Here is an 18,062-nt window from a genome sequence, read left to right as displayed (position 1 = left end):
ACAGGTGGCATGATCTCATATATATGTAATGCTAAGAAATTCAGTAAAACAGTATTCAAAATAATAAATTTGGCATGGTTTCCAGACATAAATGTAATACTAAAAATTAATTTTATTTCTATATACTGTCAATGAACTGCCTTAAAATGATATAAAAGAAACAATCCCATTTATAATAGCAACAAAACAAGTAATAAATTTAGAAATTAACAAGAGCAGTTCAAAACTAATACTCTGAAACCTCCAAAACATTGTTGAAATAAACTGAAGAAGAACTAAATAAATGAGAAGAGGTGGAGCGAGATGGAGGATAGAATCTCAGTGACTGCGTCTCCGTAAGAATATTACATTGAACCACCGTCCAACAATCCACACAAGATAATACCTTCACAAGAGCTAAAGAAAGCAGGTGACAGATCACAGAACCTGGTTTTAGCTTAAAAACAAGAGAACACACATTAAAGAGGGTGAAAAGACAGTCTTGCAGTGACTGCACTGCCCTTCCCTCAACCCCAGGCAGTGCAGTGCAGAGAATGTGTCCACCTCTTGCAGGAGGGACAAGGAAGGGTCCGTGGGACTTTGCCTTGGAGCCCAGTGCCAGCTCTGCTATAGTAAAGGACAGCACTGGGCAGAACCCCATGGCCTTTCGTTCCAGGCTAGTGCCCATAGATACAGCATTTAGACACGACCTGGTCTAAAAGGGAATCCACTACCCTGGTGGGACAAACCTGAGTCCTCACTTGCTTCACCACCAGCTGATTCAAGTGGCCTCAGGCCCCAAATAAATTTCAGTGGCAGGCAGGCCAGAGTCACTTTGGTCCTTGGGTGAGCTCCAACAACCAACGATGTGCTGGTCTGGGAGGCTGTGGGCTTCCTATGTGACATCAGCTGCAGTGACCAAAGGGCTGCCTGTGTTACCCCAATCCCAACTCCAGGCAGTGCAGTGCAGAGAGAATTCCTTCCCTATGCAAAAAAGAGGAGAACCCAGTATCAGCCCTACTACAGTGGACACAGTGTCAGGCAGAATACTGTGGCCCTGATCCTAGGCAGCAGCTCCCAGACACCTACAGACCCCCCTGCAGGGAGAAGGGATTCTGCCACCCTGGTGGGATGGACCCAAACCCAGGCCAGCTTCATCACCAGCAGACTAACCTGGCTTAGAAACCTAAATAAGTCAGCAGCAGTCAGGCAATATAGTGGCCACAGGACTCAGATAAACCCCAGTGCTGCTCTGGTCTGGGAGGCTGTGGGCTTCCTGTGTGTTGCGCCAGCTGCAGTGGCCATGAGAGTGCCCAAATCACATGAGAGTGCCCAGATTCACAAAGCTTGGTGCCCAGATTCCTTGTAAGGGGAAGAAGATGGACGTGAATGAAGAACTTTGTCTGGGAACCCAGGGAACCCGTCCCTTATCTTCTCCAAGTGTGTCACGGCCACCAGGGACCTCAGTCTGCAAAAGTCATGGTGAACCTGAGCTTAAGGTGCCCTCTGGTGCTGTAACAGCTGCAGTGACCACAGGCTTGGGGAACTCAACAGTCTTGAATTTCTTGGAATTTCTGGAAGACTGAAGGACAAGCACACACAAGAACAGACTGCAAAAACTGGAATAAATACACACTTATTCAACTCCCAGGCATGAACATATGCTCAAAAGCGTTAAGAACATTCAAGGAAATATGACCTCACCCAACAATAAATAAGTCACCAGTGACCAGAGCTAAAGATGTGAGACTCGGCTGGGTGTGGTGGCTCACACCTGTAATCCCAGAACTTTGGGAGGCTGAGGTGGGTGGATTACCTGAGGTCAGGAGTTCGAAACCAGCCTGACCAACAAGGTGAAACCCTGTCTTTACTAAAAATACAAAAATTAGCTGGGTGTGGTGGCAGGTGCCTGTAGTCCCAGTTATTTGGGAGGCTGAGACAGGATAATTTCTTGAACGTGGGAGGCAGAGGTTGCAGTGAGCCAAGATTGTGCCTCTGTACTCCAGGCTGGGTGATGGAATAAGACTCCATCTCACAAAAAAAAAAAAAAAGAAAAAAAAAGATGTGAGACTCTCCAGACAGGGAAGTAAAAATGGCTGTTTTGAGGATACTCAATGAAATTCAAATATAGAGAAGTAATTCAGAAACTTATCAAAGAAATTTAACAAACAGATAGAAGTAATTTAAGAAGACAGAAACCTCAAAGCTGAAAAATGCAACTGATGAACTGAAAAATGCATAAGAGGGCCTCAACAGTAGAACTAATCTCAGCACAATAAAGTTCATATATGAGAAATCCACAGCTAACATCATAATCAATGGGGAAAAGTTAAAAGCTCTTCTTCCAAGAACTGGAACAAGTGTGGCTACTTTTACCACTTTTATTCATCACAGTACTAGAAGTCCTAGCTAGAGGAATTAGATAGGAGAATGCAATAAAAAGCATCCAAAATGGAAATAAAAGGAAGTCAAATTGTCTCTGTTTGCAGGTGACATAATCATACACATATGCAGAACCCTAAAGATTCCACAAAAAAACCTACTAGAAATAATAAACACATTTCATAAAGTTGCAAGATACAATATCAATATATAAAAATGAGTAGCACACCCATGTACCAATAGTGAAACACCTAAGAAAGAAATCAAGAAAGCTATTTTATTGCAGTAGTTACCCAATGCCCCCCAAAAAAGATACCTAGAGATAAGCTTAACAAAAAGGCGAACGACCCCACAATTAAAATTATAAAACACAGACGAAAGATATTAAAGCAGACACAAGTAAATGTAAAGATATCCCATGTCCAAGCACTAGAAGAATATCGTTAAAATATCTGTATCACCCTATGTGATCTACAGAATCAATGGAATCCATGTTAAATTAGGAAAGAGATTCTTCATACAGGGAAAAAAAAAAAAACCGGCCAGGCATGGTGGCTCATGCTTGTAATCCCAGCACTTTGGGAGGCCAAAGCGCCTGGATCACGTGGTCAGGAATTGGAGCCAGCCTGAACAACATGGTGCAACCCCGTCTCTACTACACACACAAAAATTAGCCGGGCGTGGTGGCGTACGCCTGTAATCCCAGCTACTCAGGAGGCTGAGGCAGGAGAATCGCCTGAACTCAGGAAGCAGTGCCTTCAGTGAGCCGAGATCGCACCAATGCACTCCAGCCTGAGCGACAGAACGAGACTCCGTCTCAAAAAAAAAAAAAAAAAAAAAAAATCCTAAAATTCACACGGAAATGCAAAATACCTCAGATAGACAAAAGAATCTTGAATAAAAAGAAAAAAGCTGGCGGCATAACACTACCTGATTTCAACATATACCACAAACCTAGTAACCAAAACAGCATGGTAGTGGCAAAAGAAAAAAAAACACGTAGGGGACAGACAGAGAGAGAGAGACAGAGATACACAGACCAATGACTTGACAGACATAGACAAATGAAACAGAATAGAAAACTCAAAAATAAATTCAAGCTTTTACAGTCAACTCTTTTAACAAAGGCACCAAAAACACACATTCGGGAAGGACAATCTCTTCAATAAACTGTGCTAGGAAAACCCAACACCCACAATACATCTAGGCTGTTATCTTACCATCTACTGAAAATAAAGATTTAAATGTAGGACACGAAACTATGAAACTACTAGAGAAGAAAACACAGCAAAATGCCTCGTGAAATTGGTTAGGACAAGGGATTTTCAAATACACATCAAAAACACAAGCAACAAAAAGCAAAAATAGACAAAATGCAGTTGCATTAAACTTAAACGCTTCTGCAAAGTAGCGAAAGCAATCAATAGAATGAAGAAACAATCCAGAGAACGGAAGAAAGTATTTGCAAACTATGCATCAGGCAAGGGGTTAATACAACACAAAATATATAAAAAACTCGAACTACTCAAAGCAAAAACACAAATAATTTGATTTAAAACTCAGAAAAAGATCTACCCAAAAACTTTGTCCCCCACCTTCTTTTCTCAACCACCTTTGGCCCCCTCCCTCTCGCCACCCTTTTTCTTCATCTACCCCAAAACATTTTCCCACTATTTTTCCCCGTCATTTCGCAAAGCCTTCTCTACTCTCCTGCTCACCACCCTTTTCGCCTTCCATCTACCCAAAAACTTTTCCCCCCTCACTGGACACCCTCTTTTTCTCCCTTCTGCTCTCATTCCCCTTTTGTTCCTCCATCTACCCAACTTTTCCCTCATATTTTCCCAAAGCCTTCTCGCCATTCCTGCTGCTCGCCACCCGCTTTTCCAATCTCCATCTACCCAAAAACTGTTTTCCCCATCGTCTTTCCCCCCCTCCTCCTTGCCACCCTCTTTTCCTTCTCCGTCTACGCAAAAACATCTCCCCACCGTCTTTTCACAAAGCCTTCTCCCCACTCCTGCTCACCACCCTCTTTCTTCCTCCATCTACCCCCCCAAATTTCCCTACCGTCTTTTCACTAAGCCATCCCCCTTCCCACTCGCCCTCTTCTTTCCTCTATCCTTACCATCCTCCTTTTGCCCTCCATCCACCCCAAAACTATTTTCCCCATCGTCTTTTTCCCAACTCTTTCCCTCCTCCCTCTCGCCACCCTCTTTTCTCCTTCCATTTGCCACCCTCTTTTCCCGCTGCGTCTACCCACATTTTACCCACCGTCTGTCTTTTCTTTCCCCACCATCTGTCTTTTCTACCCACCATCTTTTCACAAAACCTCGTCTCCCTCCCACTCGCCATCCTCTTTTCCCTTCTCCCGCTTGCCACCCTCTTTTCCCCTCTCCTGCTCACCACCCTCTTTTCCCCCTCCATCTACCCAAGAACTTTCTTCCTGTCTTCCCCCACTCACCATCTCTTCGCAAAGCCTCCTGCTCACCACCCTCTTTTCCCCATTCCTGCCCCTCCTCTTACATGCCACCTTCCTGTCGCCCTCCATTTACCCCAAAACTATTTTTCCATCGTCTTTTTCCCAATCGTCCTTCCACTCTCCCGCTTGCCACCCTTTCTCTCCTCCATCTACCCAAAAACTTCTCCCAGTTTTTTCTCCCCAGTCTTTTCTTCCCACCGTCTTTTTGCAAAACCTTCTCCTTCCTCCTACTCGCCACCCTTTTTTCTTCTCCTGATCACCACCCTTTTTTTCTCCAACTACTGAAAAAAAAATTTCCCCACCATCTTGTCCCCACCGACTTTTCACAAAATCTTCTCTCCCTCCTGCTCACCACCTTCTCTCTTCCCCCTCCCTCTCTGCACCCTTTCTTCCTCCCACGTGCCACCCTTTTCCACCTCCATCTACCCAAAATCTTTTTTACACATCTTTTCTTTCCCCAGTCTTTCTGTTCTCCTCACCGTGTTTCTCCCCACCGTCTTTTTGTAAACCTTCTCTCCTTCCTACTTGTCCCCGTTTCCCCCCCACCGCCCTCTCTTTCCTCCTTCTACATGCCACCCTTTTTTACCCCCTAGATACCCAAAAACTTTTTTTCAACCATCTTTTCCCCACCGTCTTTTTGCAATGCCTTCCCCTGTTTGCCATCCTCTTTTCCCTTTGCTGCTAGCCACCCTCTTTATCCCTCCATCTACCCAAAAACTATTTACCCCCTCCTACCACTCCAGCCGAGCTGCCGTCTCTGTCGCCAGCACCCACCACAGCGAGGCGAGCCGTGATGCCACACGCTCCAGCCTCCAGCTGTGGCAAGTGACTACCCCTTCTCCTGGTCCTTTAAGCCGGGCACGGAGCAGCTGCGCAAGCAGCCACAGAAGAGTCTGGAATGGTCTGACGCCCCCTGCTGCATGCTTTATAGATGAGGTTATGCAAATGAGGTTCCTGGACTACATGTTCTGATTGGATGAGAGAAAACCTCTAGGCCTATTCTGATTGGACTTTATTTTCATGCTGTGATTGGTTGTCCTAAGACTTGCTCTCATCCAATCAGAATCGAAGCTGGGAGCTCAGCTTAGAGAACAGGAAGTGGGAGCTACGTACCCGGAGCTGGAGGCTTGAGCCTGTGGCGTCTAGGCTCGACTCGCTGCGGTTGGTGGAGGTGACGGAGGTTGCAGCTTGGCCAGCATGGTAGAAAGGTGGCAGGGTAGGTGAGCTATCCAGCGATGCACTACCCTGGATAGGAGCACTATCAAGGTCACATTGCTGGTAAGGGTATCAGGGGCATGGGTTGGCGGAGTTGGTGGGGGCTGTACTGCCTGGTGGTGAGGGTGGTTGTGTGTGCTACAGGGGGCTGACCGCCAGCTGGGGGGAGGGTTAGGGGTGCTATCAGCTCTTGCACGGTCATGGCAGGGGGGCAGGTTGGGGGCCCTATCTGGGCTGTCACTACCCCCAGCAAGGGCTGGTTGGGGGCACTATCCCTGGCTGCACTGCTGGAGGCAGTGGGGCAGTTTGGGGGGCACAATCAGGTTTACATGCCCTGTGGCATGCCAGTGGGGGGGGGCACTATTGGGGTTTGCACTGCACTGCTGCTTCTGGCAATGGGCTATGGAGGTGGCAGCGATAGCTGTGGCCTCCAAGGAAGGGGCCGTCCTCCTCTTCCCAGACTCTAGATTCTGGAGGGCAACTTCTGTTTGCTCGTGCTGGAGCGTGGCAGGCACACAATGTTTCCTTGGGAATCCTGAGCATGGTAAGGCCCCCACACCCGCCATGGTTCCCGGGCCTGCACCCTCTCACTGTGTTGCAGAGACAATCTGGGACCCCTGGGCACGGAGTAGCGGGCATCACGGGGGAACAGGGCCCTGTGGGTGGAAGCATCAGAAACAGGAACTGGCACTTGGTTGGAGAGAGCTGGCTGGGTCTGAATTTCTGCTTCTCCTGCTCACCAAGGAGTGCAGCCAGGGTGGGCCCAGCAGTTCCTGGCCAGCTGGACCTAGCCAGGGGCCGGTTTCAGCAAAGGCAGTCACACCCACCCCAGGTCCCAGTTGTGCCTTTGCCAAAACCAGCCCCTGCCACCCAGTGGCCAGCATGACAAGGTGAGCCTCTAACACTACCACTCCTTGCATCCTGTTCTAGGCACATCTGGCTTTTACCACCCAGATGCTTCGAGCCAGGAGCTGGAGGAGTCATCTGTTGCACCCTGGAGGCTGGAGCCTGCAGATGGCATGGTTCTGTGGCTCCCCTCGCTGCAGTTGGTGGCAGAGACAGAGACTGCAGCTTGACCGGAGTGGTGGAGTGGTAGGAGAGTGTCTGCGGGGGCCAGGTGGTAGGAGGCTTGTAGGGTGGGCCCGTGCATTGAGGGCAACAGCAGCGGTGGTCATGTTGGTGTTGGCGTTAGTGGTGGCAGCAGCAGCAAGCCTGGGATCCGAGAAGTGGGAGTGGGAATGCTGTGGAGCCCACCGGGCCCAGCCTGGCCTGAAGTGGGGAGGCAGCTGCGGGTGCTGTACCGTGGGCCTAGGTGACAGCAGTGGAGGCCCAGCCACGGCAAGGAGGAGTCCTCCTCCTTCTCCTGCAGAATCTGGAGGTGCCCTCCTCCTGCTGGTGTCTGGGCCAGGTGTGAGTGGCAACATTGTCTTATTCTTAGCAAAATTTAGGGGGTGACTATTGGTGTATCTTTTAGCTTGGCTTTGTTGTGAAAAGTCTTGAAATTTTTTCAAATTTCATAAATCAGGAGGGGAAATAAGGTATCATAATAGGCTTTGTAATTCCCGCACCTGTTCTTCTTCCTTTCTTTCAGTCTGTTTTTTCTTCTTCTAATCATCATCTTCTTGTTCCTCTTCATTTTCTTATGCTGCTGCTTCTATTTCTTGTTTATATTCTTGTTTCTCCTCCTCATGTTTTCATTATCCTAAGCAATGGCCCTAACAAACAACAAACCAAAACTGAGTTAAACATAAACTACTTGTCACCGAGTTGTATTCTTAAAATAATCAGTCCATTACTATGCTTTAGAGATGAGGAAAATCATTGATTGCGTAATTATTTGGTTACTTGAATAACTATGCTTTCATGATCCTGTTAATGTGTTGTAAGTAGTTATTCAAGGAATTAAAAATGAAGCATCAAATAAAATATTGCTAGCAAACAGCCATTTCATCTGTCTCACATAGTCTGGAGCTATGCAAGACTCAGGGGGGTAATTAGTTCCAATTTATGAGATCATTAAGTGAACTGTATTCCTTTCATCTTATTTCTCTGCCACCATTTTCAAGAGTATTGTCATCTGCATGAGCAAATCTGGTTCATCACATCTTTGCAACAGGAAAAGGAAGGGAGGATCATGTGTATAATGTTTTAAGGCCAAGATTCACAGCAAGAACAAAGTCTTTATTAACTTTTGCCTTCAAGAACCTGCAGTGTTGAGCCCTTTTTTATTTCTGGTATTACTATCTTTGGTATGAAATCTTTTTTTTAGTGATTACTTGAAGTTTATGCATTTTATTGACTACTTTAAAGAAACAATCTATATTGTATAATTTTTCAAGCTCACAGAAATGCATAAGGTCTATAATTTTGACAATTTTTATTTTTATGGTTATGAACATGTAAAATACTGTTGATATGTGTAAGGATATGTAAAAATGCCACTAGATAGCTTATGTTGAAGAGATAGTATCTAAATTTTTGTCCAGAATGGATTGGTTGCAGTTTCTTAGGTGTGTTTCTCAATATATTGCCTCACTGTTTTAAAGCATATAGAAATATTAATACTATTTAACCTGATATAGTCCTTTGTTGGTTGTTTAATATTTCTACAGACTAAATATAGCACAGCCTCCATTAATATTCAGTGATATTAATAAAATTTGGGATATATAGCATTAGAATCCAACAAATCCAGAGGAAAATTGTTAAATTATATAGCTGTAGAGCAGGAAATGAAACCCAGGTTCCAAGCTCTAAGGGGGCCACAAGCTACCATACAAGTGAATCAGTGACTGGGCATAGAGTCAGCAAAATTACAGGATGGTTAAAAGAGAGCTGTGGAGTCTAACACTATGTAAACATAAAATTTTAAACTGCATAGTGCCTCAGTTTATCTGTCTTTACAATGAAAGTAGTACTAAGTTTTTCTTTTTCTTCTTAGTTGTCTGAATTACTTTCCTAGTCTGTCTTGTTGCCACTCTCGATGCCCACATGAGAGGACCTGAGATAATTTCTGACAGCCTGAGACTCCATGGGAAAAAGAGAAGGTGCCACAGACCCCCTTTTAGGAGAAACCTCTCTTTTCCTCATGGAATCCCAAGAACTGTGAGCAGACAGGTCCCTCTCAAAATCTAAGGCTCTACTGTTTTGTCTTGCATTACCTGATCTTGTTTGATTTGGGTGGGCATAAGAAATTAGTGGGGAGGAGAGATACAAAGAAAATTGTGGATATGAAGATGTGTTTATGGTTAGAAATGTTATGAAAAAATGTTACATGAGAGAGGATCTTGTATGGCAAATTCTTGTCCTAAAGTAGAATGACTAATTATTTAGGAAATAGGGAAAGATAGGACAAGTCAGAAAGTTCAAGCATGTCATAGAGAGTCTCCCTCTGTCATCCAGGTTGGAGTGCAGTGGCGTGATCTTGACTCACTGCAACCTCCACCTCCTGGGTTCAAGCCATTCTCTTCCCTCAGCCTCCTCAATAGCTGGATTACAGGTACCTCCCACCACACCCAGGTAACTTTTTTGTGTTTTTTAGTAGAGAGAGTTCACCATGTTGGCCAGGCTCGTTTCGAACTCCTGACCTCAAGTGATCCAAAAGGCCTCGGCCTCCCAAAGTGCTAGGATCCCAGGTGTGAGCCACCATGCCTAGCCTCATCTATGATTTTATTTCACTTTTCTTTCTCTTTTCCTTAGTTTAGTTAAAGCTTGTCAATTTTGATTTTTTTTTTCAAAAACCCCCAGCTCTTTGTTCCATTGACTGTTTGTATTTTTTTGTATTTTGTATTTTTTTGTTTCTATTTGTAAAATTTGTGTTCTAATCTTTCTGATAGTCTTTCTACTAATTTTAACATTTGTTTTTTTGTTTTTCTCATTGCTTGAGGTGTACTGTCAGGTTGGCTATTTGAGATCTTTTTACTTTTCTGATGTAGGCATTTATAGCTATGCACTTTTCCTCTTACAGCTGCTTTTGCTGCATCCCACAGGTTTTGTTATGTTGTGTTTCTATTTTTATTTATCTCAATAAATTTTTAATTTTTTAATTTCTTTATTCATTGTTCATGAACATGTATTTTAGTTTCCATATGTTTGTACAGTTTTTAAAGTTCCTCCTGTTATTGATTTCTCATACTATTCCACTGTGATCAGAAAAGATGCTTGATATGAATTCAGTATTTAAAAATGGGCTGTCACTTGTTATTTGGCCTAACACATAGTCTGTCCTGGAGAATAATCCATGTGCTACTCAGTAGAATGTGCATTGTGCAGTTGCAGAGTGGAAGGCTGTGTAAATGTTAGGTCCATTCCATAGAGATTACAGTTTAACTGATGATTTTTTCTCGTCTGGATGATCTGTTCATTGATGATAGTGGGGTGTTCATTATAGATTAGTGTTGAGGTACTCTATTGTTGTACTGCAGTCCATCTGTCCTTTAAGGTCTTTTAATATTTGCTTCTGTGTTTAGGTGCTTGAGTGTTGGTTGCATTTGCACTTATAATTGTGATATTGCTGTATTGATTTCTTTCTCATTATAGAATTATCTTTCTATTTTATCTAATATAAGTATAGCTACTCTTGCCTTTTTGTTTCCATTTGTATGGGATATCTTTTACCATCCCTTCATTTTCAGTCTATGTATGTCTTTATAGGTGAACTGAGTTTCTTGTAGGCAGTATATAGTTGGATCTTGTCTTTAAATCCATTCAGCCACTCTGTCTTAATTGGAGAATTTAATTCATTTATATTCAAGGTTATTACTAACAGGTAAAAACATACTACTGCCCCTTATTTTCTGGTCGTTTTGCTACTCTTTTTTTTCTTTTGTTATTTCTCTCATTTCTTCCTCTTTCTCTTCTCTCTCTCCTTCATTCTTTCTTCCCCTCCTTTCCTCCCTCCTTCCCTTTTTCCTGTCTGTATTTATAGTGAGGTAATTTTCTCTGGGAGTGTGATTTAATTCCTTGCTTTTTAGGTGTTTATTACTTTTAGGGTGTCTGTTACTGAATTTTGTTTTCTGGTTACCATGAGGCTAAAGAATATCATTGTAACAAGTGATTTCAAACTGAAGAAAACTTAAGTTTGATTGCAAAGAACAAAAAAGAGAGAAACAAAAAGCTATAAACATTTATTACCCCGTAACTCTATCCCCCTCAACACACACACACATTTTGACATTTGGATCTCTTCAATATATTTTTATATTGCCTCCCAATTTAAAAATTGTTGGGTTATTATTATTTTAATAATTTTGTATTTTAGCCTTTTGTTATTGTTAATTGCTATTTGCACCTTTGTTCAATAATGTCTTAATTTGTATATATATACACACACACACAAATTTCTTAGTGGCATGGGCGTTTTCTTCACCATTCTTTTTCCAGCCTCTAGTTCCTATGGCCTAGCGAATAGAACACTTACACTAAGTGCTTGTCAGGTGGGTAAAAGAGCTGTTTACAGTGAGTAGATCTTAACACATTGCTGTATGTAATTTGATTTGAAATAATTTTCCAGTAATTTAACTCATTTTGTTCTTTTTTAAACTTCCATTTTTACATTGGGGTGCATATGTAAGATATGCAGGTTTGTTACATAAGTAAACGTGCATTATTGGGGTTGATTGTACAGATAATTTCATCACCCAGGTATTAAGCCTAGTATCCGTTAGTTATGTTTCCTGCTTCTCTCCGTCCCCTAACCCTCCACTCTCTGATAGGCCCTAGTGTGTGTTGTTCCTCTCTATGTGTCCGTGTTCTCATCATTTAGCTTCCATTTAAAAGTGATAACATGCAGTATTTGGTTTTCTGTTCCTGCTTTAGTTTGCTTAGAATAATAACCTCCAACTCCATCCATGTCCCTGCAAAGGACATTATCTCATTTTTTTTGTGGCTGCACGGTATTCCATGGTGTATATGTACCACCACGTTTTCTTTGTCCAGTCTATCATTGATGGGCATATGGATTAATTCCATGTATTTGCTATTGTGAATAGTGCTGCGACCAACATAGGCATGCATGTGTCTTTGCAATAGAACAATTTATAATCCTTTAGGCATATATGCATTAATGGGATTGCTGTGTCGAATGGTAATTCTGTCTTTAGGTCTTTGAGGAATTACCACATGGTCTTCCACAATGGTTGAACTAATTTACACTCCCACCAACCATGTAAAGTGTTCCCTTTTCCCCACAATCTCACCAGCATCTGCTTTTTAACTTTTTAGTAATAGCCATTCTTACTGGCATGAGTTGGTATCTTATTGTGGTTTTGATATGCATTTCTCTAATGATCAGCGATGTTGAACTTTTTTAATATGCTTGTTGACCACATGTATGTCATCTTTTGAGAAGTGTCTGTTCATGTCCTTTGCCCACTTTTTAATGGCCGTGTTTTTTTCTTGTAAATTTGGTTAAGTTCCTTGTAGATGCTGGATGTTAGACTTTTGTCAGATGCATATTTTGCCAAAATTTTATCCATCTGTAGGTATCTGTTCGTTCTGGTGATAGTTTATTTTTCTTTTTGCTGTGCAGAAGCTCTTTAGTTTAATTAGATCCCATTTGTCAACTTTTGCTTATGTCGCAATTGCTTTTGGTGTTTTTATCATGAAATCTTTGCTCATGCCTGTGTTCTGAGTAGTATAGCCTAGGTGGTCTTCAAAAGTTTTTACAGTCCACAAACCACTGCCCAAGGAACTCAGAGATGACACAAATAAATATGAAAAGCATTCCATATTTGGCCATTCCATAAAATGGCCATACTGCCCAAAACAATTTATAGACTCAATGCTATTCCCATTATACTACTACTGACATTCTTTGCAGAACTAGAAAAATCTGTTTTAAAATTCATATGGAACCATAAAAAAGCCCAAATAGCCAAGGCAATCCTAAGCAAAAAGAAAAAAGCTGGAGGCATCACACTACTCAATTTTTTTTTTTTTTTTTTTTTTTTTGAGACGGAGTCTCGCTCTGTCGCCCAGGCTGGAGTGCAGTGGCGTGATCTCGGCTCACTGCAAGCTCTGCCTCCTGGGTTCACGCCATTCTCCTGCCTCAGCCTCCCGAGTAGCTGGGACTACAGGCGCCCGCCACCACGCCTGGCTAATTTTTAGTATTTTTAGTAGAGACGGGGTTTCACCGTGTTAGCCAGGATGGTCTCGATCTCCTGACCTCGTGATCCACCCGCCTCGGCCTCCCAAAGTGCTGGGATTACAGGCGTGAGCCACCGCACCCGGCCCACACTACTCAACTTTAAACTATACTACAGAACTACAGTAAGCCAGACAGCATGGTATTTGTACAAGAACAGACACATAAACCAGTGGAACAGAATAGAGAACTCGGAAATAAGACCATACATCTACAAATATCTGATCTTTGGCAAACCAGATGAAATAAAGTAATGGGGAAAGGTCTCCCTATTAAATAATCGATGCTGGGATAAGAGGCTAGCCACATAGAAAATTGAAACTGACTCCTTCTTTACATCATATACAAAAAATTGACTCAAGATGAATTAAAGATTTAAATGTAAATTTAACTCATTTTGATACTGTTTCTTGTGCATAAAAAATGTAATACCTCTTCAGTGTGCTATATCCATCTGCTTGTATTTGTGATTATACTTCTATTGATCCAATCTCAGAAAAATTATTCTGTGTTCAATAAAGGCAATAAGATGGATGGATGATTTAGTTCATACCTTCATTTTCCCTGTCTCGGGGTCACTGTACTATGCTATCTGATGTTCACTGTCTGAAGACCATTGATATGTATATTTTATCAAAAATTTCTTAGTTTATTTAAGGCAAGAGTACAAACCTAGTCCTTATTATGCCATGTGTCTGCAATAAGTTCCAGTGTTATAAAAACATGTGAATTCTAATGTGAATATCAGCCAAAGTAGACTTCACAGGAAAAACAGTACAAAAGAGAAAGAGAAACATTTTATAATGATAAAATAATTGATTCATTTAAAAGACAAAACAATTTGAAATGCATATGCTCTTAATAATATAACTTCAAATTATATAAAGTAAAATTTTATGTAGCTAAAAAAGAACAGCCAAATTCATAATCTAAAGATTTCAAGTGGAGTTTATACCAGGGATGCAGGGATAGTTTAACATACACATGTCATAAAGGTGATACATCACATAAACATAATTAAAAACAAAAATTATATGATCATCTCAGACACAGAAAAAGCATTTGGCAAAATTCAGAATCCCTTTATGGTTAAAATTCTCAGCAAAATTGGCATAGAAGGGGCATACGTCTAGGTGATACAAGCCATCTATAACAAACCCACAGCCAACATCAGACTGAACAGAGCAATTTTAAAAGCATTCCCCATGAGAATATGATGCCCACTCACCACATCTATTAACCATAGTTCTGGAAGTCCTAGCCAGAGCAATCAGACAAAAGAAAGAAAGAAAGGGCATCCAAGTCAGTAAAGAGGAGGTCAAACTGTCACTGATTTCCAATGATATAATTGTGTATCTAGACAACTCTAAAGGCTCATCTAAAGAGCTCCTAGATCTGATAAATTGACTTAAGTTTCAGGACACAAAACATCAATATACACAAATCATTAGCACTGCTATACACCAACAACAATCAAGCTGAGAATCAAATCAAGAACTTAATCCCTTTTACAACAACTGCAAACTGCAACTGTATCTCTTAGGAGCATACAAAGCCAAGGAGGTGAAAGATCTCTTCAAGGAAAACTACAAAACACTGCTGAAAGGTATCACTGACAACAGAAACAAATAGATAACACATTTCATGCTAATGGATGGGTAGAGTCAATATTGTGAAAATGACCGTACTGTCCAAAGCAATATACAGATTCAGTGTAATTCTCATCAAAATACCATCATCATTCTTCACAAAACTAGAAAAAAAATCCCAAAATTCATATAGAACCAAAACAAGAGCCTGCCTAGCCAAAGCAAGACCAAACAAAAATAATAAATCTGGATGTATCACATTACCCAACTTCAAACTATTTTACAAGGCTATCCTTACCAAAACAACATGGTACTGGTATGAAAATAGGTACATAGACCAATGAAACAGAATAGAGAACCCAGAAATGAAACCAAACACTTAGCAGCCAACTGATCTTCAACAAAGCAAACAAAAACATAAAGTTTGGAAAAGACACCCTATTCAACAAATGGTAATGGAATATTTGGAAAGCCACATGAAGAATGAAACTGAATTCTCATCTCTCATCTTATACAAAAATCGACTCAAGATGGATCAAAGACTTAAATCTAATATCATAAACCATAAAATTTCTACAAGATAACATTGGAAAAAATATTGAAAACATTGTCTTGGTTCTTCATGACCAAGAAACCAAAACCAAACACAACAAAAACAAAGATAAATAGATTGAACATAGTTAGACTAAAAAGCTTCTGCACAGCAAAAGAAATAATCAGCAAACAGACAACACATAGAGTAGGAGAATATCTTTGCAATCTATACATCTGTCAAAAACTCATATCCAGAATCCACAAGGAACTCAAATCAGCAAGACAAAAAAAAATTCCATCAAAAAGTGGGCTAAAGACATGAATAGAAAATTCTTAAAAGGAGATATACAAATGGTCAACAAATATATGAAAAAACACTCAGCATCACTAATTATCAGGGAAAGGCAAGTTAAAAACACAATGAGATATCACCTTATTCTTGCAAGAATGGCCATACTTTAAAAATCAAAATATAATAGATATTGACATGAATGTGGTGAAAAGGGAACACTTTTGCGTTAATGGTGGGAATGTGAACTAGTATAACCACTGTGGAAAACAGTATGGAGGTTCCTTAGAGAACTAAAAGTAGAACCTCCATTTGATCTAGCAATCCCACTACTGGGTATCTACCTAGAGGAAAATATGTCATTATATGAAGAAGACATGCACATGCATGTTTACAGCAGCACAGTTTGCAATTGTAAAAATACGGAACCAGTCTAAATACCCATCAACCAATGAATAGATAAAGAAAATGTGGCATGGAATACTATCCAGCCATAAAAAGAAAGAAAATAATAGGCTGGGCACGGTGGCTCATGCCTGTAATCCCAGCACTTTGGGAGACCAAAGCGGGAGGATCATCTGAGGTCAGGAGTTCAAGACCAGCCCGGTCAACATGGTGAAACCCCGTCTCTACTAAATATACAAAAATTAGCTGGGCATGGTGGCAGACCCCTGTAAGACCAGCTACTTGGGAGGCTGAGGCAGGAGAATCACTTGAAACTGGGAGGCAGAGGTTGCAGTGAGCCGAGATCATGCCATTGTGCTCCAGCTTGGGCAACAACAGTGAAACTCTGTCTCCAAAAAGAAAAGAAAAGAAAAAATATGAAATAATGGCATTTGCAGCAACCTGAATTATTCTAAGTGAAGTAACTCGGGAGTGGAAAATCAAACATTGCATGTTCTTACTTATAAATGGGAGCTAAGCTATGAGGACACGAAATCCTAAGAATGATGTAATGGACTTTGCAGACTTGAAGGGAAGGGTGGTGGGAGGATGAAGGAGACCACACATTGTGTACAATGTACACTGCATGGGTGATGGGTGCATCAATATCGCAGAAACCATTACTAAATAACTTATCATGTAACTAAAAACCACCTCTTTCCCTAAAAACTATTAAAATAAAATAAAGACAATTTAATACCTTTCCATCACCACTTAATCAAATGAATAAGATATCAGTATGAAAAAAAAGAGTTAAAAAATAAAACAAATAAATCTTTGACATTTATAACCAGTTAACAAAATATACGTATTTTTCAATTGGTAAATGTTACCAAACATTTAACAAGATAGAATATATGATGAGTTTTACGTCGTCTCAATATACTTGAACTTTTTATATCATAGAAAGTACATTCTCTGATCACAAGCATATTAAGTTAGAAATAAATAAAAATCAGATACCTAGAAAAACACAAGCTATCTAGGAAATAAACCATACACCTCTGTACATTCTGTAACTAATGTTGTTTTAAAAATTCCTTATATTGTGGGTGTGTGTGTGTGTGTGTGTGTTTTGTTATTAGACTTACCATATGTCAAACAAATATATTAATCTTTCACAGAAAAATTTTTCTTTGTATTTTTCACTGTCCTTAATTTCTACTTTTATATTTGATCTTGCCATTCTTCTTTTTCCTTTAGTTTTAATGTAATCTGCTTTTGTAGCTTATCGTGGATGTTTAGATAATTGATTTTGCATTATCTTTTTTAGGATCAGTACACAAGACTATAAATATTTTTTAATACTGCTATGTTTGCATCCCACAAGTTGTGATATATAATAGTATCATTATTTTTCAGTATGAAAGGTTTTCCAACTTCCCTGTGAATTTTTTCTTTGATTCAAGTACAACTTTAAGAGAATGCCTTGAAGGAACACAACGTCTGCGTCTTTTAAGGAAAAAGACAATGATAAGCAATTATAGTACAATGCTACAGTTGGGGACTTTTGATACACGGTAATTATTGGTATTATTAAGTCAACTTTTCTGTAAGTCAGAAATTATGCCAAAATGAAAATTTTAAATTAAGGCTTTTACTCTATTACAAAAACAGTTATATCAGGAACTCAAGGATAATACAGCTTTAAAAAACATAAGTAAACATGTCATATTAAAAGATTAAGGAAGGAGGATTATACAGTTACCTCCACAGTTTTAGAAAAATACACTAAAAAATAAATATTTACTCCAGATTTTAATAATAGTTCCTAGAAACCATAAGATTGAAAGTTCTTGTTTGGATAGAGCGCATCTATGAGAAATATATTGTATATTATGTTTAAAGCAAAACATTAGAAAGATATCTTTTATTTTGGAAACTACCATGCCTGTTGTAATTAATTATAAATGCAAAATTTGAGATGAATTTTCAATAAAATAAGAGCAATAAAATTAGAAAATATATAAAAGAGTGACTATCAAGCAGAAAGAATCCAGATTCTTATGT

General features: G+C 40.4%; 2 long non-coding RNA genes across 2 annotated transcripts in view; one reads left to right on the top strand and one right to left on the bottom strand.

Moving 5' to 3' along the window:
* LOC129526450 (uncharacterized) overlaps positions 1-5,793 on the bottom strand; it is a 41,219-nt gene extending 35,426 nt beyond the window's left edge. Inside the window, exon 1 of the long non-coding RNA XR_008671129.2 lies at positions 5,573-5,793. This is a non-coding gene — a long non-coding RNA (uncharacterized lncRNA). The remainder of the gene's footprint in view (positions 1-5,572) is intronic.
* Positions 5,794-5,964: 171 nt separating this feature from the next.
* On the top strand, positions 5,965-8,264 carry LOC134757045 (uncharacterized). The gene is made up of 3 exons (XR_010130661.1): positions 5,965-6,115; positions 6,983-7,144; positions 8,119-8,264. It is a non-coding gene; the product is annotated as an uncharacterized lncRNA (long non-coding RNA).
* Positions 8,265-18,062: the final 9,798 nt, after the last annotated feature.

This window comes from Gorilla gorilla, chromosome 14 (genome assembly GCF_029281585.2).
Source record: "Gorilla gorilla gorilla isolate KB3781 chromosome 14, NHGRI_mGorGor1-v2.1_pri, whole genome shotgun sequence".
NCBI lineage: Eukaryota > Metazoa > Chordata > Mammalia > Primates > Hominidae > Gorilla > Gorilla gorilla.
This window is presented reverse-complemented; position numbering and strand designations above follow the sequence as displayed.